The sequence below is a fragment of the Tachypleus tridentatus genome, unplaced genomic scaffold (genome assembly GCF_004210375.1).
Source record: "Tachypleus tridentatus isolate NWPU-2018 unplaced genomic scaffold, ASM421037v1 Hic_cluster_2, whole genome shotgun sequence".
Taxonomy (NCBI): Eukaryota; Metazoa; Arthropoda; class Merostomata; order Xiphosura; family Limulidae; genus Tachypleus; species Tachypleus tridentatus.
Window position 1 is genome coordinate 2,238,388 of NW_027467782.1, and position 21,461 is coordinate 2,259,848.

Consider the following 21,461-nt stretch of genomic DNA (forward strand, 5'->3'; position numbering starts at 1 on the left):
CCAGGCTACTTGATATCGTAATATCTGGCATAATAAATAGGAAACTCGACTGGGATAAATTTGTATTATTTTGTCGAATATTGTAATTAAGTTCTTTAATAAAATTCTATCTTTATTATCTTACACACAAACATAACATTCCACTTCTATAAAATTCTAGAGAGTGACAATCATTATTATATTATTAACAAGCGTAATGCCACCCCCTAGTACAGCGATATGTCTTCGGATTTACAACGCAAAATCACGGATTCGATTCCCCGCGGTGGGCTCAGCAGATAGCCCGCGTGGCTTTGCTATAAGAAAACACACACAAGCGTAATATTTTCGACCTGTACATTTTTATGGTGTAGTGAAACAATAATTATTATTTTATCGACAGACGTTTCATAATTCTTCAGAAAACTGGGTGATGTAATAATCTGTATTATATTATTTTATTCTTTTACAACATGCAACTGGATGCCAAACGTTATTCTCTTTGATAAGTGCATTATTGTTCTATATAATTTTATGATGTTAACAACCTTTGTCATATTTTCCTTTTGTACAGTTGTAAGGTATGACGTTGTTTATTATCTTATCGTCAAAATTAACATTGTTCTTTGGAATAATTGTACGGTATAACAATCATTATTATGTTATTAGAAAGTGTAACATTGTCGTATAATTGTATGGTGGTATAATCCTTATTATCTTATTGAGAAGTGAAACATTAACCTTATATATATATATAATTGCATGGTGCAATAATATTAACTTATCATGTAAAACAATCTTTGTTATATTCTTGACAACTGAAACATTGTCCTTCTATAAAATCGCATTGTGTAATGATCTTTATTATTTCATCGAAAAGTGCAATTATGTCCTCATGTTCAAAAGCAGGTGTAACAAATTTTATTTTATTATCGAGAATTATAACTATGGCTTTTATTTATTGTATTTTCGAGGTTGAATATTATTTACTGATCTTTTGATCTAATGAAAAGCTGCTAGAATTTCATTGTCCTTTGAGTGCCGTCACATCATCTTGGGGATATATAAATGTATTTACCTCAACAAAGGCTGTCAAAGGGTCCATAATGATCACGTTCACGGCAGCTGAACAGCTGAACCACTGGAGGGAAGGAAAGTAAAACAATAGTGGAGGAAATGGATTATAAATTTAAAGAGGTCATCGTTGTGAGCGATTCCTTGTCAAAGCATATGGCGTAAATAGTGAGAAAAAAAAAAGAGTTAGATTTTGGTACCTTGAGACATAGGAAAAAGACACAACTGACAGAGCAAGGGATGTAATGAAAGGGACTGGTCACAATGCTGTGTTGTTATGAACATAGGGGCTAATGATATAGGGAATGATAAGTCTGAGGAGTTAATTAATAACGAAAAGAGGTTGATAAAAACATTTAAAGATAAAGGCATTAAATGATAGTATTAGGGATACTTCTAAGAGTTAATTGTGCAAATGAAATTTTGAGTAGATCACCAGGGCTTAATGCCAGGTTGAAATTAATATGCAAGGATGAGCAGGTTCGCTGGTTGAGCTTGTGGGATCAGTACAGTGAGAGAAGAGTACTTTATGGAATGGATGTTTATACTTAAGTTGGAAAGGATCTAGCATATATGCAAGGGCTAGTAACTCAGAAGTAAAGGAAGTTTTAAAAGAGGACTAGATACTGGTTAGGGCAAAGATAAATTAAATGAAACAAAATTGAAATTTACAGAAAAGTTTAGCACAGGAAATCAGTATAAAGACAGTTATAATAATAGGCTTAACTGTTACTAGTATAATGCTAGAGCTATAAGAAATAAAAAAATGATTTAGGGAACTGGTATGAATATACATTTTGATATCATGGGAATAATTGAAATACGGTTAAATGTAGATGATTTTGATCATAAAATGTTTTTGAAATACATGGTTATATGTTATTTAATAAAGATAGAATAGTAAAAAAGGGGTGGAGTGGCTCCATGTATAAAGTATGATTTACCTCCTGATAAAGTTGAAAATATCGATGATAATAGCAAGGAGACCGAATTCAATTTGGTTTTTTGTTACTGAATTAAAGGGAAAACGTTCTTAGTATGAATTTGTTACAAACCATTAAATGAAACTAACGAATTTAGTGAGCAACTTTACAGTGAGATTAAAATTTAATCTGCTATTGAAACCATAACTATGGGTCACTTTAATTTCAGGCATATTTATTGGGAAATGCTAGAGTCAAACCATGATTCTAGCATTTTATGGAAACTGTACAAGAACCTACAAGAAATAATGCTCTTTTAAATTTATTGTTAGCTTGTGAAAGAGAGCTTTCACCTCTCTTCACTGAGAGGGTGAAAATTTGGGAATACATAGGTGCTGCATATGGAAATCAGGAATAGTGATATTTTTATTCCAAATTTCAAAAAAGCAAAATTTAAAGGAATGCATCAAGAACTGTCTATTGAAAACTGAGTTATTTGTAGACACTGAGGAAATATGGAAAATGTTTAAAGAAAAAGTTTTCAAAATTCAAAATCAATATATTCGTACATTAAGAGACAGTAAGGTGCATTAAAAACCAAACTGGCTCACGAAGGTGAGGCATCTTTAGGTATTTGGATGCTTCATAAGTAACTGTAATAGTCAACAGAAAATTGTGAAGTATAAAAAAACATATTCAAGGCAATGATGTTTATAGAATAACGACAGCTCAAGGAAACATGTCGAGAAACTTGTTGCCATCTGCTTGATTTATTGCTTCTTTTGAAGAACTGACGCTATAAAGGACAAGAGGAGTTATTTAAAACAGAGATTCAGAGAAAGTCACTGAAAAACATCCGCTTTTTTGTTTATATTGGTACAGATAGACACTGTCAAGATTAAAGTGGGCTATTTAAGCTTTAAACTAAAGATGGCAGACTATCCACTGTATGTTTGAGTAGAAGTGAATTGACGCAATCGAGGTTAAGCAAACTTGGACGTTGAAACCAATAAAATCCTTGCATAGCGGGACGACGTGACAGTATGTGCTATGATGATCGACTAACCTATGTAACTCACAAGTTCTGGAGTTCATAAACAAGAAGAAACCCTATCCGCTTGACGTCGCGTTAGTATAAGTTATTATTACGAACTGAGCTGAAGAAATCACAAAGAGGAAGTCAGCTGACACCATGGTAATATGAATAGGCCGACAATCCTCCCCCACTCAGCTGATATAAAAGGTCCTAGTACAGACACCAAAATATTCAAAATCTAGCACGCAATCCGACATGACTGAGATCATCATCTAGAGAGCTCAGATCTCGTCTTCTTCAAAAGAAGAAGGAAAAGAAGTCAAGAAGGAATCGAGGAACAACTATAGAAAAATGTCTCTTACAAAAGTAAAACCAGGCCATTTCACGCCCAAGCTCTTTCTAAGTAATTCTAATGCTATTATTCCGTATCATCAGCCACCATGATAATAAAAGTAAAAGAATTATCTGTGATAAATATAATAAAAAAACTGTATGTGTATGGGTAAATACTAAGTGTTTGAAGGCTTAGATAAAAGTATTATTGGAAGTCTTAGTCTCGTATCTCTTTGTTTTAACTATAAACCCTCAAGTTAGTGCCTGTGTGCTCTATTCGTCCACTACATCCTCACTTCAAATAAAATTTCATGTAACACGAGGTAGTAGTAGTCGAACTCCAATGGCTACAACGAAAGAATCCATTCAGTCTGCCTGCATGTCAGTCCGTGACCATGTTACAAATGGTATAAGAGATAAAATTAAATAAATACATCAAAAATTTAAGAAATATGAATTAATTGGAATGATAGATTCCAAGATAATTGGAACAATTATAAGTTGAACAAGATAATTGCATAAATTTTGAGCTTACTAAAATAAAATTGAGAAGTTTAATGAATAATAAAACGCATGGGCCAAATAATATTTCCTTGAGGGTTTTGAAGGAGGTGAAGGAGTGGATAGGTGAGCCACTTGCCATAATTTTGTAAGTTCTTGAATAATTGACAAATATCAACAGATTGAAAATTACCTAATGCCACTCCTATCTTTAAGGGAGATAATAGATGTTTTCCCAGTAATTATAGGCCTATTAGCCTTATATCAGTTGTGGGAAAAGTTTTAGAAAGTCTGATAAAAATACTTTATAAAGTAATTTAATAAAGTTTAAACTTTTATTGGATAGTCAACATGTTTTCACAAAGGGAAAATCTTGTTTTACAAATCTTTGACATTTTTTGACAAATCTTTTGCTTTGAAAATGCTACTGCGTATGTTGATACATATAAAGGCGTAGATTTGGTGTATATGGATTATGATAAATCATTTGACAACGTGCCACATAAAAGGCTGTAAAGAAACTTATCTCTATCGCTGTGAGACATAAGTTAACTAACTGGAAATTTAGCTTGATGGAAGAAAACAGAGAGTTGTTATAAATGGTGTTCAGTCAAACAAGATTAACGTGATAAGTGGTGTGCCTCGAGGCTCATCCTGAGTCTTACACTGAACGGCTTTTAGCTTTGTCTCTTTTGATTAACGCTAATGATATAGACCAGGAGTTCCAAATCGGTGGGTGTGCTACGTTAGTTCAATGTCATTAGGTGATATTATGGGTGTATGTATGCGTGCCTGTGAGTGAATGTGAATGTGCATGTGTCTGCAACTGTATGTATGTGTGTACTAGTGAGTAGCGATTATGTGAGTGCACGAGCATGTACGTATGCTTGTGTGTCTGTTTAGCTGTGATTAAGTGTGTGTGTGCTCGCTGTCGACACGTGAGTCACATGTCCGTTGCTGATTGGTGGATGACGAATCGCGCGACTAACCACGCTCTCTTCCCTCCCAATACTTATCCCATCATTACTCTACCTGCACCCCCCACAAGTAGTCAGTGTAAGATCTACAGTTGCCAAAGCATTCATTATTCAACATTTTTATTTTATTTTAACAAGGAGATAAGTAAGCAGTAGAGGTGAGTTGTGTCCATGGCTAAACGGCGCAGATACTCAGAATCGTACCTCAACATTGGCTTCATCACTGTGCTCGCCAACGACGGCATCGAGAAACCACAGTGTGTTTTGTGCCATGCTGTCCTGAGTGCAGAGTCAATGAAACCATCAAAACTCAAGCGTCATCTCGAGACGAAACATCCAGAACACGCAAAGAAGGATTTGGATTTCTTCAAACGGCATGAACGGTGTCTTAAAGGCCAAAGAATCGATAGAAGTGGGTCGTTTCAGCAGCAGAGTGCAGCCGTAGTGGAAGCTTCATATGAGATTGCATTCGAAATTGCTGAACAAAAAAAGCCTCACACGATTGGAGAAACACTTCTTAAACCCTGCATGATGAAAGCAGTAAATCTTATTCTTGGAAAATCCAGTGCAAAGAAGATGCAGCAAGTATCCCTGTCAAATAATACTATACAGAGGCGCATTTCTAAAATGTCTATGGATGTGAAGGAACAGGTTTTGACTGAAATCAAGGGTTCCCCTTTGTTCTCCTTTCAGCTCGACGAGTCAACAGATGTAAGTTCATGTTCTCAGTTGCTTGTCTTCGTGAGATACATTAATTTAGGTGACATCAAAGACGAATTCTTATTCTGCAGTGCACTTGAAACCACAACAAAAGCTGATAATGTCATGGAAAAAGTTAACTTTTTTTCAAGACGAAGATCTTCAATGGGAAAACGTGTGTGGGGTTTGTACGGATGGGGCACCGGCTATGCTGGAATCGAAATCAGGATTCCAGTCGAGACTGAAGAAGCTAGCACCTCAAGGAAAGTGCATCCACTGCATGATTCACCGATATGCTCTCGCCAGTAAGACTCTCCCTGCCTCTCTGCAGGAAGTGCTTGAATCTGTAATCAAAATTGTAAATTATGTGAAGACTCAAGCACTCAACACTCACCTATTCAAAGAACTATGCAAAGACATGAATGCTGACCACGAAGTCCTTCTCTTCTACACAGCAGTACGTTGGTTGTCGAAAGAAAACGTTATTAATCGTGTCTTTGAAATGAAAGATGAAATAAAGCTGTTCCTGGAGACTCAAGAAAGGAAAGATCTTGTAGCTCACTTCAAAGATGAAGCATGGAATAAAAGGGTTGCGTACCTAGCCGACATTTTGACCAGCTGAACAAGCTCAATTTGAAGCTTCAAGGAAGGGAAACACATGTTCTCCTTTTTCAAGATAGTCTTCGGGCCTTTGTTTCCAAACTGCAGAACTGGCATCGGAAAACCAATCTTGGAAGCATCGCTATGTTTGAAAAACTTTGTGGAGTGACGGATGAGTCTCAGATCCAACTGGATCAGTTCCTCAAGGATAAGATTACCGAACATCTTCAGTCTCTAGAAAGGAAGTCGAGCGTTACTTCCCTGTGCTATCACAGGAACAGGAGGCCCTGGTAAGGAACCCATTTTGTACTGAACTTAATGTATCCAGCATCCCAGATGATATCCAAGATGAATTTCTGGATCTAAGGAACGACTCTTCAGCTCGTGATCTCTTCAAGAGATCACGTGACTCAGTTCTGGTGCGCTATGTATCAGTCATACTCCAAAGTCAGCATGATAGCTTTATGTGTCCTTGTTCCATTTGCTTCTACCTACTTGTGTGAGGCAGGATTTTCTACTCTTGTCAATATAAAAACAAAGAATAGGAACAGATTGGATGTTGGAGATGACATAAGACTGGCTCTAACAAACGCTCGGCCACGAATTTCAAAGCTTGCTGCTGAAATGCAATATCAGGCATCTCACTAGCTGGGTTGGATAGCTGTTCAAACCTATGTTCATATTATTTTAAGAAATATATGTTCTTTTTGTGAATTCAGGTTGGACCAGTGTGATTTAGTTTGCTAATAAATAATTACAGAATTACTAAATATTTTTTAGATGTTTCTTTCCCTCTCCTTCACAGAAAATAAAAGAAAAATTAAGCTGCTGATAATAAGCCCTAAGTAGGGGGTCACATGGGTTTCAAACTTTTAGGTAAGGGGTCACGAGTGCCAAAAGGTTGGGAACCCCTGATATAGGCGAAGGAATAATCAATAAATTATTTAAATTTGCTGTTGATAAAGATTATTTGGTGTTCCTAGCTACGAAGAGGACGCTGCTGCTTTACAAAAGGATTTAGACAAGTTATTGAGTTGGATAAACAAATGGCAGACAGAGTTTAAGTATTATAAGTATAAGGTGGCCTGGCATGGGCAAGCGCGTAAGGCGTGCGACTCGTAATCCGAGGGTCGCGGGTTCGCGCCCGCGTCGCGCCAAAACATGCTCGCCTCCTAGTCGTGGGGGCGTTATAATGTTACGGTCTATCCCACTATTCGTTGGTAAAAGAGTAGCCCAAGAGTTGGCGGTGGGTGGTGATGACTAGCTGCCTTCCCTCTAGTCTTACACTGCTAACTTAGGGACGGCTCGGTGCAGTGGGCTTACAACCTTCTCACTCAAATACTTGTTGAAAAATCCGCAAGCGATTGCGCCCCTATGTTCCAAGTTGGAATCTAATGGTGATAACTAACTAACTATAAGTATAAGGTATTGTACGTGTGTTATCATAACTTGAATTATGAGTATAATTTGGATGGGAATAACCTTAACAGTATCATGAAAGAAAATAGACCTTGGTTTAACCCATCCAAGCTGTTTCAAGTATTCGGACAAATGGGAATTTACGTTCTATCTATAGAAATACCAAATATAAGCCTAAAGAGGTTATAATTTCATTGCACTGGATTATTAGAAAAAAGTTAACACTTTGAGCTATTCTTTACCTAACTAATCGTCACATTTTAACTCCCCCACGGCTGAATGAGCGAGCATGTTTGGAGTGACGGGGGATTTGAACCTGCGACGCTCAAATTAGGAGTCAAGCACTTTAAATATTTTGATATAACGACTTTTTATCTTTATTAATATTAGAAAGTTTATATCGTGCAATCTCTGCAATAAATATGGAAATTCACCAACAGAAAAAAATGAGTAATTTGTTGTGTTTAGTCAAACGCTTAGGCAAATAACATTTTATTTTAAAATATTTATGAGCGGTTGTATTACGTTTGTTTTTCTGAAGCTACATGAAAAACTACATTGTTTTTTATTTTTGTCAAAGTATGCGTTTATATTTGTATTGGTGAAATTTACGCAAAACTATTTGAAAGCTCTCTGCTTCAGCCCTTCCTAACTTAATATTCATATACTACATAGAAAGTAAAGAGTAAACACCCCTTAAAACGTAGACTATCTTTTTTACCACTAAAATGTGGATTGATTTTCATATTACAAAATTCCAACATGGGAAAGAGTGAGCTTATTCTGTAACAGAATTCAAACAAAGACCCTCAGACTGCGAATCGAGCGCCTTAAGAACCAGGTCATCTGTCTCCAATTAAATACCAAAACATTTTAACCATAACTTTACTGCTTACAGAGATATGACTTATTTTACGTATGCAAATTTACTGTGTTCTTTCTTTTGTCGTTTTCAAGCGTGCAGATTTTTTATTGGCATATTTGAAAACTACATCAAAACAAATTTCATATTTTATCTTTAAATGTTAGACTTAACTGTGGAAGATGCTATTAACCCAAAAGTACAGTTTCAGTATGTTAATGTTTAAATAGTTTATTTCAAGTTGTTGTGCTTAATTTTACAGTTCAGTTTAATAAATTGAAAAACATTATAATCTGTCAAGAAATGGGGTCTGAACCAGGTACACAGTTAAACATTTCATATTCACCTAATACTTAACACTTTTCACATGTCTGGAGTCAGCTATAGATTTTAAGAAAAGAAACTATTTCTGGGACATGACAAGTTTACTGCTGTCTTAGTACACACTGCCTTGGGGTTTTTCTTTTGGTTCGTAATTGTCATTACAGAATTGAATCGGTGAATTTAAAAGGGGCCTAAGTCGACAATTTTTCAAAAGTTAGATATTTTATGTTTAATGATCTTCAAGAGACAAGCTATCTGATTGTGTGCATAAAGGTCCCAAGTTCACAATAATGTATTGACCATTAAGAGCATTTAAAATGTATTGAGTGCAAGAGGGGCCCAACTCCGGGACTTGGGCCTCTCTTGCATGGATTTAGCTTTAATGTCGTAGGTGGCAGCACTGGTAATCCAGGATGGCAGCGCCCATGCAGCATGAGTTTGATTCAGGTTATGAAGAGATTAGGCCGAAAAGAAAGCGTAATGAACAAGAATGGGTAAGAAACAAGCTAAAAGGATTACGTGCTGAAAGCAAAGAATGATATGCTTGATTTCAAATCCCACCTTGGTCAGTTTTATAAAACGTCAGTCAGAAAGGATGGAGAAAAGCACACAGTCAGCAAATACAAGGTGTTCAGATTCAGTGCAGATTTCAGAAATTACATAGAGGTTTCCGAAAATATGCCTTCTCAGGTCACAACCAGATTCCGCCTTCTAAAGCCCTCGGTCAGGGTTGTCACATACCCAGAGGAGCCACTCTGCAGTGGGCAACTTGGTGTACAGGCAGCAAAAGTAAAGGATGTTCAAATATTGGCAAAATATCTTTCACCAGAGGCTCAGCAGTTCTTCAATAAATTAACAGTTTGTGATACTATGGGTGAAGAAGAGTTTGACTTTGAAGATTAAATACCATTGGAATGATGCACCTCATTAATAACCTGTCCCATTTCAGAATGAAAACTCATTTTACTGGAAGTTATGTATCAGAACAATAGTTTGGATATAAACTGATCTCAAGCAGTGTTAAAATATGACAGAATAAGAAATAAAGATATTCTCAGATGAGAAATATGTGGTATGTCCATTATTTTCAGATTTTACTATTGTTTAATTCAAGAAGGACCCAAGTCCAGAGACTTTAGTTTGCCAACCCTCTGAAATTAAAAGAGTGAAGTGCTTCATATTATAGCATTTGTAAGCTATGAACTGGTGCTATATCTGGGTAAAGTATGAATCATTTGGCATAGCCTCCCTTTAAGATATGCAAATACCGTATTTTCCGCCTAATAAGCCAAATTTCTGGCCCTAAATTTTGGACCTGATTTTTGGGGGTCGGCTTATTGGCCGATCACTCCTTTCGGAAATGTCTTCTTCTTAGGAAATGTTTTTCTTTTGAAAATTACCATAGGCGGTAATTTTGTCCCATCAGCAAAGCACGTTAAGACTACAGTGAAACGTTGTTTCTGGAATTTCATTGGTTACCTAATTACAGTGAGTGGAACCAATAACGAATGACATATTGATTCCATCTCTGTCTCAATACGACATGTTTTGCTTTACTACAGAACGCCAATGATCACACACAACATGCATGCTGACGCTGAAACGAGACTAAGAAATCATTTTGAAGAAACTTGTCACTTCTTAAAAATGGCTTCAGCTTATTGGGCGGTAATAAGCAAAAAACCCTCATTTTCAGAGCTGAAAATTGGCCTCGGCTTATTAACCAGAAAATACGGTAAGTTGATTTCTTGCAAAAACATTTCTTGGATTTGGGCCTCTTTTGAATTCACCGATTCAATAACATAGTTTAGTTTGCTATATACAAGCTATGCAACAAATCCGGTGGTGTATATATATATATATATCTGTATTTTTATGTAAACGCCACTGAATAAAGTGTATGTGCTTGTCCTCTGGTTAGTAAAAATATTTTCTTTTCTTCACTATCAAGCTGTATCCGCTCTTTTCATTTAATCTAATTAAGTTAGAAACTCAGTTTATCTCTGTGTAACATTTCTCTAGATAATATGATTACCATTCGTGTCTGTCAGGTTTTCAGAGAGTACCTGACCTTTATATAACCTGTCTGTTGTGGTGCAGTTATAGTTAAAAAACTGGAAGTAAGTACAGGTCACAAACAAAGAAATCAAGTCGTATTCAAGGTATTCTAATAACTTTCTATCAAAAGTCATAAAGATACAAGTTGGTTACACTTTTATGTTCTTTCTACTCTTTTCAAATATAGGATTCAATCCTTTTACACTTCTGGATTCTATTGACTTCACATAAAAATATGTAAGGATTTGTACATTCTATCAAACAAAATGTATTTTTTTATGCTTGCAATAAAACACACGAGTAGCTCCTACCGTTGGAAGAGAATTTCACGTGTTTTCATGTATGCAGTTTTAACATACTGGATTAGATGCGAGCAGTGGTGGGATTCAGGGGGTTCGCAGGGGTTCGCGCGAACCCGTTCTTAAAAATTTTTGAGCTTAGCGAACCCGTTGATGGCTTCAATTATACCGTCGAATTGTTGATGTCGTGGAAACTGATTGCGTCACACTTCATCACACATTTCGACAAGAAAGATTTAATGAGAAAATCACAGACCGTATTATTGACAAAGTTCGTCAAGTGAATGCAGTCAGTTTCTTAATTGTCCATACGTTGAACCCCATCTCGTCGATGTAGATGACACGGGGTGCGCGAAGTGCCGTCTCCATGAACCACAGGGCATAGTCTTTCCTTTCAGCCTTCACGTCAGGCCGATTTCTGTCGGCTGGGGCGGCTTGCAGTTTCTTCAGAGTGAAAAGCATTCCATGACAAATTTTCCCCAGATGTTGTGGGGTGACAGAAGGCTTATCTGGAAACTGTCTCCGGAGCTCAGCACCACAGATAATAGATAAAGTAGATAGCCACACTTCTCCCATTTGCATGTCGGCGCGTGTGACCGTTTTCCTATTACCATTCCCGCTACGGGGGAAAATCGATAGAGTAAGTAACTCGCTTGCTTGCGCTGCAGTCATGTCGGCTTATGCACGAGTCATCATAAGCGTGCATTCGTTTAAGCCCCATTCATAAGTTAAAGAAGATCGTATAGTAGGCCTACATGTCTTCACATCAACGTAATAAATAGATTTAATCATTTCCATACTTAGAGCTGAAATAGAGCACTTAGTTTGAATAAATTAAGACGTACTATATTAAGGCACTGAAAGGGCCTGAAGACCGAAGAATACCAAAGAGTGGCAAAGAACAAGGTCACTGTGAACCGCGCGCGGGCTACGCAACACCCCCAAAACTGCGGAGGTGACGTAGGCTTTTGTCCTTGTGCACTGACCGGCGAACAGGAGTGTGCTCTCCGCAGAGACCTTGAGAACAATAAAGAGTCACGTCCGGCAGGGAATCTGAGGAGGGAACGTCACAAGTGTGATTGAAACAATGGTCAGGTCACTCTAGCCTCAAAAAGTTTGTTTATTGCTTCTCGCAAAACTTCATGTAAAAATTTACCAGAAACTCCGTTAACAAGAAAATACGCAAGAGGCAATTTCCAATACGACTTAATCCCTACAGCTGAAGTTGAGGTGCACCTTTTCTTGATAGGCGGTTGCTGAAGACGGTCAGGGAAGTCAAAAATGCTGGGAACGGTGTTTCCATGCAGTCTTTTTCGCGATAATATAGAAAAAGAACAATCTGAATCGATAAAGCAGTCAAACTCAAAATATTTCGAACAGAGGACAGCCGATTTGGAAGGATTAAAATTTTCCCGCCGTGTGGCTAAAATCCATTTTGTACGTAATTCATGATCTGATGGAAACCGGTGAAAAGAAATTTCTGATCCCTTCACACGATAATTTCGGCAGTTAAACGCATTGCACGTTCTTCGATTTGTCCTCGAGGTTCGTTCAGAATTTACATTAGCCATTCTATTCAATCAATAAAAAATAAGAGTGGAGACGACGCAGATGATGCACGAATGACGTGAAGACCACAGAATGAATTCTACATTCAAGTGATTTACTTGTAAGTACGAAGGAAACACATGGGCAGACACATGTCGGTTGCAGCCGCTTGTGGCAAGCGTTACTTACTCTATCGATTTTCCCCATCATCAACTTTCTCAATAGAATTTTGGTCACAACGCGGAAGTCAGTCTGGCTATCTACATTATCTATTATCTATGCTCAGCACTCAACTTTGTCAGCTTATTCATCTCGTCATAATGCTTTTTCGGAATGCGCGCAGCTAGCTGTCTGACTGATGGCTGGCAAATCACAATTCAGCTAGTGTGACGTGGCATCGAATAGAATGCTTCTGTTGTTAGTCGATGTTCGACGTGTCTTTAGCCATCTTTGAAACAGTATTTACTTTAACGGACGAAGGGTCTAACTATGATTGATTTCTCGTTTCATTTGTATATAATCAAGTCCCTTGAAATTTGACTCATTTATTCTCGAATACTTTTCGTGGAAGCATCATAAAGTAAGTGAATTTCTATTTAAATTGTGTTTTCAATCCATACGTAAAGTTCAATTAATTAGTTCAACCCAATTAAGTTCAATTAAATTGTCCTAAGGCGGGAATTATAAACTACAGTTTCACTCAGCTGTAGCACATCTTTTATTTCGGAACAAAGAAAGGTAATTTATTATTTTCTTTTCAACTTTTCTGTGTCTAATTCCATTTATAACTGTATTGTTTAACTATCAGTCTAATTTAGTTTTAAATTATGTTTCAATATTTACGCCTCACTCTGTAAAAGAAAGTAATTTAACATAAAGACCTTACATAAGTTTTATAGTGAAGGTCTTAAAAATACTTTTCATTTCAGTGCTCGGACGTCGGACCCTAAAATGAAGAGACAAAAGGATATGGATAGCTTTTTTCGTAAAGTTCCTAGAACCGAACCTTTAAAGCAAGATGCAAATGACGATGAAACAAAGTTAATTTTACGGCATTATTCTAATGAAAGTTGTACTGCGAATGTCGCTGAAGGTAAATGTGAAGAAGTTGAAACACTCGATCTTCCAGATTGCTGGAGTATAGAACAGTATATGAACTTCAAGGAAAAGTACGATGGGTTGATTGTTCGTAGTAAAAATGTTGGATGTGATATATGTTCCAAATTTTATTTTAAATTAGTGACCATGAAAGGAATTCACATGTCACAAGAATGGGTCACTTGCAGTGTTCAACCTTCTGGAAGAGATAAAAAATTCAACAAGCTTCCCTAAGAAAGAAGATGAATAAACACTTTTCATCAAAAGCTCACAGCATTTGTATTACGCACCGAAAAGATCGTGCTAATAATTCGATTGAGAAATGCATTGACAAATTGAACAGCAAGTATGTGGATTCTACTAATAGAGTTTTTAATACAATCTACAGTCTAGCAAAAAGAAATCGTCCCTTTTCTGATGTCAAAGATGAGATTCAGCTTCAAATGAAAAATGGAGTAGATTTGGGTATTGGACTCCATTCTCGAAAAACTGCTGTGAAAATAACAGATCACATTGCAAATGAGATAAGGAAAGAGGTATTCACAAAAATTATTGAACAGAAATTAAAGATCTGTGTCATCATTGATGAAAGTTCAACCATATCCAGTAAGCCCGTACTCGTTACTTTCTTAAAGATTGAAGACTGCTATATATCTCCAACTATTTTTTTGGATTTGGTCGAATTGAATGGACGAGGAGCAGAAACAATATACACGTCATTGTTGAACAGTTTGCACCGTGCCGGATTCGATAATGAATATTTGAAAACTAATTTGATTGCTTTCTGTTCAGATGGGGCAAGCGTAATGCTTGGCCGTAATTCTGAGTGGGCGCTCGATTTAAAAGCAATTTCCCCAATATTATCATTTGGCATTGCCTAAATCATCGATTACAACTTATTTTGGATGATTCTGTCAGAGAAGTAGAACAAGTGAATCACTTCAAAATATTCATGGATAAAATCTACACAATCTTTCACCAATCAAACAAAAACCAAATGGACCTTTTCAAAATTTCAGAAGAACTTGGCCATCAAATTCTGAAGATAGGAAGAGTTTTGGGACCAAGATGGGCTGCTTGCAGTTTGAGATCTGCACTTGCTGTATGGCGTGTTTATCCAGCATTGTACAGATATTTCTCTAGTGACACGAAATTTTCAGGAATGGCTGCGCGTCTTGGCAATACATATTTCTTTCATGACTTGGCACTGATGATAGATATACTGACAGAAATTTCTTTACTTTCTGATGCCCTTCAAGCTAGATGTTTAACCTTGTCAAGAGCTGAGAAACTGATAAAGAGATCTATTAAGGCTTTTGAAATACTGAAAGAAGGTATTGGAAGATTTGAAAAGAAATCGACGATAGAATTTCTTCTGATGAATTTAAGGATATCCATTTTATCAAAAATAATAGATTTGTTAGACTTCCTCGTAACAATTTACTTGATGTAATAATCGAAAATATGAAAAAAAGGCTGATGGACTGCGATCATTTAATATCCAAGAACAATGACCGGGAAGCTGACAACAAACTTCATGAATTGCTGAACTTGCTGGAACCAAATACTTGGAATATTCAGGAAATTGTTGTCCCATGGAAAGCTGCGGAAGAAAAGTTGAATGGCTTCTGTAAAATATTTCATCACAACATTCCCATTAATGATTTTCGTGATTATGTGGAAAATGTCCTGAAAGATTTTAATAATCCTGTAATTCCTGAGAGTATACAAAAGGCGAAAACCATTATGAATACGATTGCCATCAGTTCTGCAGAGGCAGAAAGAGGGTTTTCAAGAATGAATATTATATACTCAGATAAAAGAAGCCGCCTCACAGTAGAAAATGTCAGAAACCTATTGACGATTAATCTTATTGGCCTTCCTTTCGATTTATGGGATGCTACTCCTTTTGTTAAAACATGGCTTCGCAATAATCACAGTGCAGATGATAATAGAGTGAAACAGAAAAAAACGGACAAATATGATGACAATCAATTGACTATTTGGAAATTTTTAAAATGAAATAAATAAAAGATTTTAAAGCACTTTTTCCATTATTTTCCTTTTCAAATGATGTATCAGTATAGACTTCCGGAAAAGTAAGAGAACCCGTTATTATTGAGGCCTTCCCTTGAGAGAACCCCTTCTTAAAATTTTTGAATCCCACCACTGCAAGTTATACCACTAGAAACAGGGTTTCCATAATTGTGGTGAGTAAAGTAGAGATAGCGCTTTGTGTAGCCTTGTGCTTAATAACAAACAATAACGAACCCCTTGGGAGAACAGCTTTTAAAATTCGATTTTCGTTTTCTTTCGGTCATGAAGCAGTCTTGTCTTCAATGGTGGATATCCTTTCAGGTAACCACGTGTTTTCTGCACGTTTTATTAACACAAATCGGCAGTGATGTGTGTGTGTGTATTTTTCGTATAGCAAAGCCACAAAGGGCTATCTGCTCAGCCCACCGAGGGGAATCGAATCCCTGATTTTAGCGTTGTAAATCCGGAACATACCGCTGTACTAGCGGGGGGCTATCGGCAGGGGTATGAGGTTATTTAATTCAGGATAGCTTTAGTTTAATAAGATGGTTTTTAAAATGAAAATCTTAATTAAAATTCTTCAATTTTTGCAATATTTTAATCATTCACAATTTCTTCCACACAAATAATTTAGTTTTGGTTTGTTTTGAATTTCGGGCAAAGCTACAGGAGGGCTATTTGCGCTAGCCGTCCCTAATTCAGTAATGTAAGACTAGAGGTAAGGCAGCTAGTCATTTCCATCCACCGTCAATTCTTGAGCTATTCTCTTACCAATAAATAGTGGGATAGACCGTCAGCTTATAATGCCCCCACGGCTTAAAGAGCAAGCATGTTTGGTGTGACGGGGTTTCGAACCCGTGACCCGCATATTACGAGTCGTGTGCCTTAACCACCTTGCCATGTCGGGCCCCACACAAATGAAGACTGGACATTTGTGTGTTTTGTTGTTACTTCCAAGGCTACACAGTGAACCACGGGAGCTTTATTCACCCACCGTGGGGATCGAACTCTGAACTTTTCACTGTAAGCTTTCAATCGTACCGTTTCCACCCGATTGCCCTCACTGACTCAGTGGCAGAGCGATATATCTGCAGACTTACAACACTAGAAACTGGGTTTCGATACCCGTGGTGGGCATAACACAGATAGCCAATTGTGTGAATTTGCAGTTAAAAGACAACAACAAAAAAGACAAACAATCGAGCAGTTTCATTTGAGTGAAAAAATATTCAATTTACAAAAGCTGTTGAAGCATAATTACCTTCGATTTCCGATTACTTTTGCCTATTTATTTTGTAATTAAGCCACACAATGGACCATCTGTTCTGCTCACCACGGGTATCGAACTATCAGACTACCAGACTCTCACTACAAATTTTGCCAGAAATTGGAAGATTCTGCTTTAAACAAGAAAGAAAAGTGGGATGTGTGAAAGGAGGTAAGTACCTATCAAAATCATGGAAGACAAGAGAATTGAGAGATCATTTCATTTGATAGATTTTGTCTGAATGGAAAATATGATCTGTGACAATATTGAAGCACCTGGAATATGACATACAATGATATGGATATCTTGCATATCAGTCCAGAAAAAAAGATACAACATATAACAATGTAGGGATCCAGAATGAATGCCATCTTGGTAACTGAGATAAGTACCCACTGTGGAATTGTTGAATGAATCATGACCAGACAATGTCTGGCCAGATGAAAGAAATGATCCAAAGCCTGACATACAGCTAAATGCTCCTGTTTTAATATAATAACACTCCTCAGCTGTAAACCAACACTCTAAAGACTCCAGTAGATCAGCCCATGCCCTCCATCTCTAGATTTGAGATGTAAATTTAGGTGAGGATGAGAAAGTGGAACACCTGTCGATGTGTGGATTCTGACCAATCACCAAAGACCATGAAGAAGATCCTATGCAAGGGTCCACTAATCATAAAAAGCCCATTCATGAGCTTACATATGAGACTGAATAAAGGGGATTGTGGCAGTCACAGAAGAACACAGCCTCAAAAGAAACAGCACATCAAGAGTTCCAATATGATTAACCAGCCCACTCAAATTATCTCCTAAAGCAACTGATGAGAAAAAGCTCGAAATATTCAAATAAAATAAAATATATAGAATCCAAACTAAGCTTGAATGAAAATTTTTAAAACTGATAACTTACCCCTTGTTGGAAAAAACAAAGATATAGTGATGACTGCAAGGCTATTGGAACATGTAAGAAAGCATTCATGACATCCATCTTGGTCATCCACATACCTCAAGTAAAACTCACCTGAGGGTGAGAAACAATTTCATTATGAAACGAGATGAAATGACAAATTGAGTAAGGTGGAACAAATATATAACAGACTGTCAGTCTTCAGTTTTCTTGAAGTCAACAAACCGCCTGGAATAAAATCTGAGTTAACTCACAGGTTAAATGGCTGGTCAATGTTGGGTTCCTGTGGCTGAGAGAAGGAAATGGGTACCTGTGACAAAAGAAGTGGAGAAAGAGATTGCAGTAAAAGTCCATCTGATAGAACCCAAATAACCCACTTATCTGTAACAAAAATCACTAAAGGGGAACAAATTCTCACAATCGAGTTCCTACTAAACCAGAATTCACTAGGTAGTCACCAATACTGTTGGCATTGTGTCAATTTACATTAAAGAAAATGATGAAATACAGAACTCCTAAATGAAAGAACAGGTAAGCACTGACGAATATTAAACGGAAATGGAAATAGGTGCTTTGAGGTTTTGACTGTGACAAACAATTTACCAAGGAAGAAATGGTAGAAGATTCCTCACATGATTTCAAAGTGTCAGGAACATGGTTGATACATGCTACTAAAGAGAGAGGGCATCATGTAATTTTTTCAGATAAATGGGTGGCAAATAAATGTAGGTTAGGACCATATTGAAACCCACAAAATCCCAACAACAGAGAAATCACATAAGTCAGTCAAGAGATGATAAATATAAACCTTCAAGATTTTTATGCATAGTCTGGGATAGATGATGTATTGTAGATAAACACCACAGAATGAAATGAGGTTTAGATGTATGTGTGAAAACTGGGTATGAATAAAACATTGCACGAAATCATAGTATGCCCCTAAGTTGACAAAATAACTTCAGCTGCTAAGAACAAGTTTTGATGATATATCAAAACAAAGTGATTGGTAACTCCTTGAGGGGAAAGAGATGTTGTCATCCTCACCCAACTGGGAAGTAAGATGCTCCACAAGATATCCAATATTCAGAGATGGGAAGACTAAATAAGAAGAACTATCATGCAACAAAGCAAGACAGGGATCTATGGAATAGCAAAGATGGAGAACACATCACAACCTAAGAAATTATGTCTAAACACATTTTTAGGCCAAACTGATTCAGCAGATGGGGCAAATGAAATACAGCACAATCTGGGGGTTAAAAAGAAGGCTATCAAAATCTTCGTTAAACTGAATAGGTTTAACATGTTCTTGGGCTAAGTTACGGAGGATGTGCTTGATCTGTATAGTCATCAATATCTTGGCAAACAAACACAGATAAACCCAACTACAATTGATCCAACGTGTCACCAACAAGAAAGTGTTTTGTAAGAGGTGTGGTACTCAAAGTTAAACCATTAACCTTGAAATTTATGCTAGCCGTCCCGAATTCAGCAGCGTAAGGCGAGAGAGAAGGCAGCTAGTCATCACCAACTCTTGGGCTACTCTTTTACCAATGAATAGTAGGAATGACCATCACATTATAACGCCCCCACGGCTGAAAGGGCGAGCATGTTTGGCGCGACCAGGATGTGAACCCACGACCCTCAGATTATGAGTCGCACGCCTTAACACGCTTGGCCATGCCGGGCCAAGGATGAAAGAAGATAATGTAGCATATGGAAGTAAGTCATTGCAATTAATAAAATATGTAAACATTCACAATTGCAATAATTAAGTCATGCTAATAAAATTAATAAACTGGTAGTTTTCGGTTTGGTCTATTATATTCATCATGCCTAGTAACGTCTTTACAATTTTTTTTGTTTTCTTTTACACAAGGAAGAAGCAAAATATTGACAAAGCTGGAAGTAATATGCAGAAATTGTCAACACATCTTGTTTCTCATTTCAGTAGGTAGTACATAAAATTTAATTAACACTTGTATGGAAATTCAGCAGAATAATGACACCTAACTTAGTTTCCTTTTCTATAAAGGAATTTGAAGGAGAAATAAAGAAATTGTGATACAAAATAAATATCACATACTCACTCAACTGAAATTCAAAAAACAACAAAAACTAATGAATGTACAAAAAATTACACAAAATTCCAAAATACAAAAACCAAGTAACTACTGAAGTGATACAGTTAAAATAAAATAATAATTGCTAATTAATTAGTGCTGTGTTCCAAAACTGAGCTTTTTATCTCCGGTATTTAACTATTAAGCAAAAGTTTACCTTTAAATCACTTTATCGTTCTTTTGAAAAATGCTCTTGAGGTACATGTTACTTTTAAACTTACTCTTGGCCAGTTTGTTTTATCATCATATTTTTCATAGGGATCATTCATTAAAACAATACTTTTTAACTTTTTCATAAGTTCCTCATTTCATTTTTTTTCTCTTTAACAAAGTATTATAAAACAACAATTAGTACGCCACACACACGTGTTAATCAACAAAGATTACTTTTAATGATTGCTGTACAAAACATTTGACATTGCACCATTGAACTTGTGAACAAAGTTAAATCTCTTACCCAGACAAAGGATCAATGTCTCATGTTTTATTATAAATAACACCTCTTGCATTATTCTTTGCTGTTGGTAAAACATCAATCCATTTAATAATTACAAAATTAAAAAAGTCAACACAAATAATTCTGACATTTAGTTAGTGCACCAATCTCAATAAAAAATTTCACAGTTAACACTATATAACAAAATTTTTATTTTTTCATGTTCCTGGGCAGAAAGTGTTATTTCCTAATTTCTTATGCCTAAAATAAATGGAAAATACATATTTTTTTCTTCAAACTTTGGTTTGTGAACTGGGTAATGAAATTTTCAAATTTACCCATTTTCTAGAACATTCTAGGTAGATTCAGTGCTGAATAACTGATAGAGAATTTTCTCCAACCTACAAGAATTTTCAAGAACCTTGTAGAATTTTCTAGAACTTTTCATAATAATATATATACAGGGGCTCACCACTCACCACTTCAGTTTAGTTCTAGCTGTCTAAGTGAACACATAGACCTGTATGTGGCTGATTTTTCAAGACAAGAGCAGAAAAGTACTCTGTGACAGCATCTGCTAAAATGTGTAAAACCTATAAGGCATATTTTGGCATGCTTGTTGGAGATCAAGACAAACCCTGGGCACCTCATTTTGAGCACTGCAAAAAACTCTAGAAAGTAAGACAATTTTTGCTTGCTTGAATATTAAGACTTTATATTATACAAATTTTAGACCTTTTAAAATTCAGTGCTCCTCAAAGAGGAATACATCAGCATCAAAACTTAGCTAGAAGCCTTGAAGTATGATGAGTATGGCTGGAATGTTATTGGAGACTTCAAAATGGTGGCATTTCTGATGGGTCTCCAAGGAGGCTTTACCAAGTTTCTCTGTTATCTATGCCTTTGGGACAGCAGTGACACCATAGTGCACTACAACAGAAAGCACTGGCCACAACAGA

The 21,461-nt window shown here is 36.5% G+C and overlaps 1 long non-coding RNA gene across 1 annotated transcript; it reads left to right on the forward strand.

Annotated features, from left to right (window-relative positions):
- Positions 1-12,461: 12,461 nt before the first annotated feature.
- On the forward strand, positions 12,462-13,807 carry LOC143242661 (uncharacterized). Its single transcript, XR_013023046.1, has 2 exons — positions 12,462-13,212; positions 13,562-13,807. It is a non-coding gene; the product is annotated as an uncharacterized LOC143242661 (long non-coding RNA).
- The last annotated feature ends 7,654 nt before the right edge of the window (positions 13,808-21,461 follow it).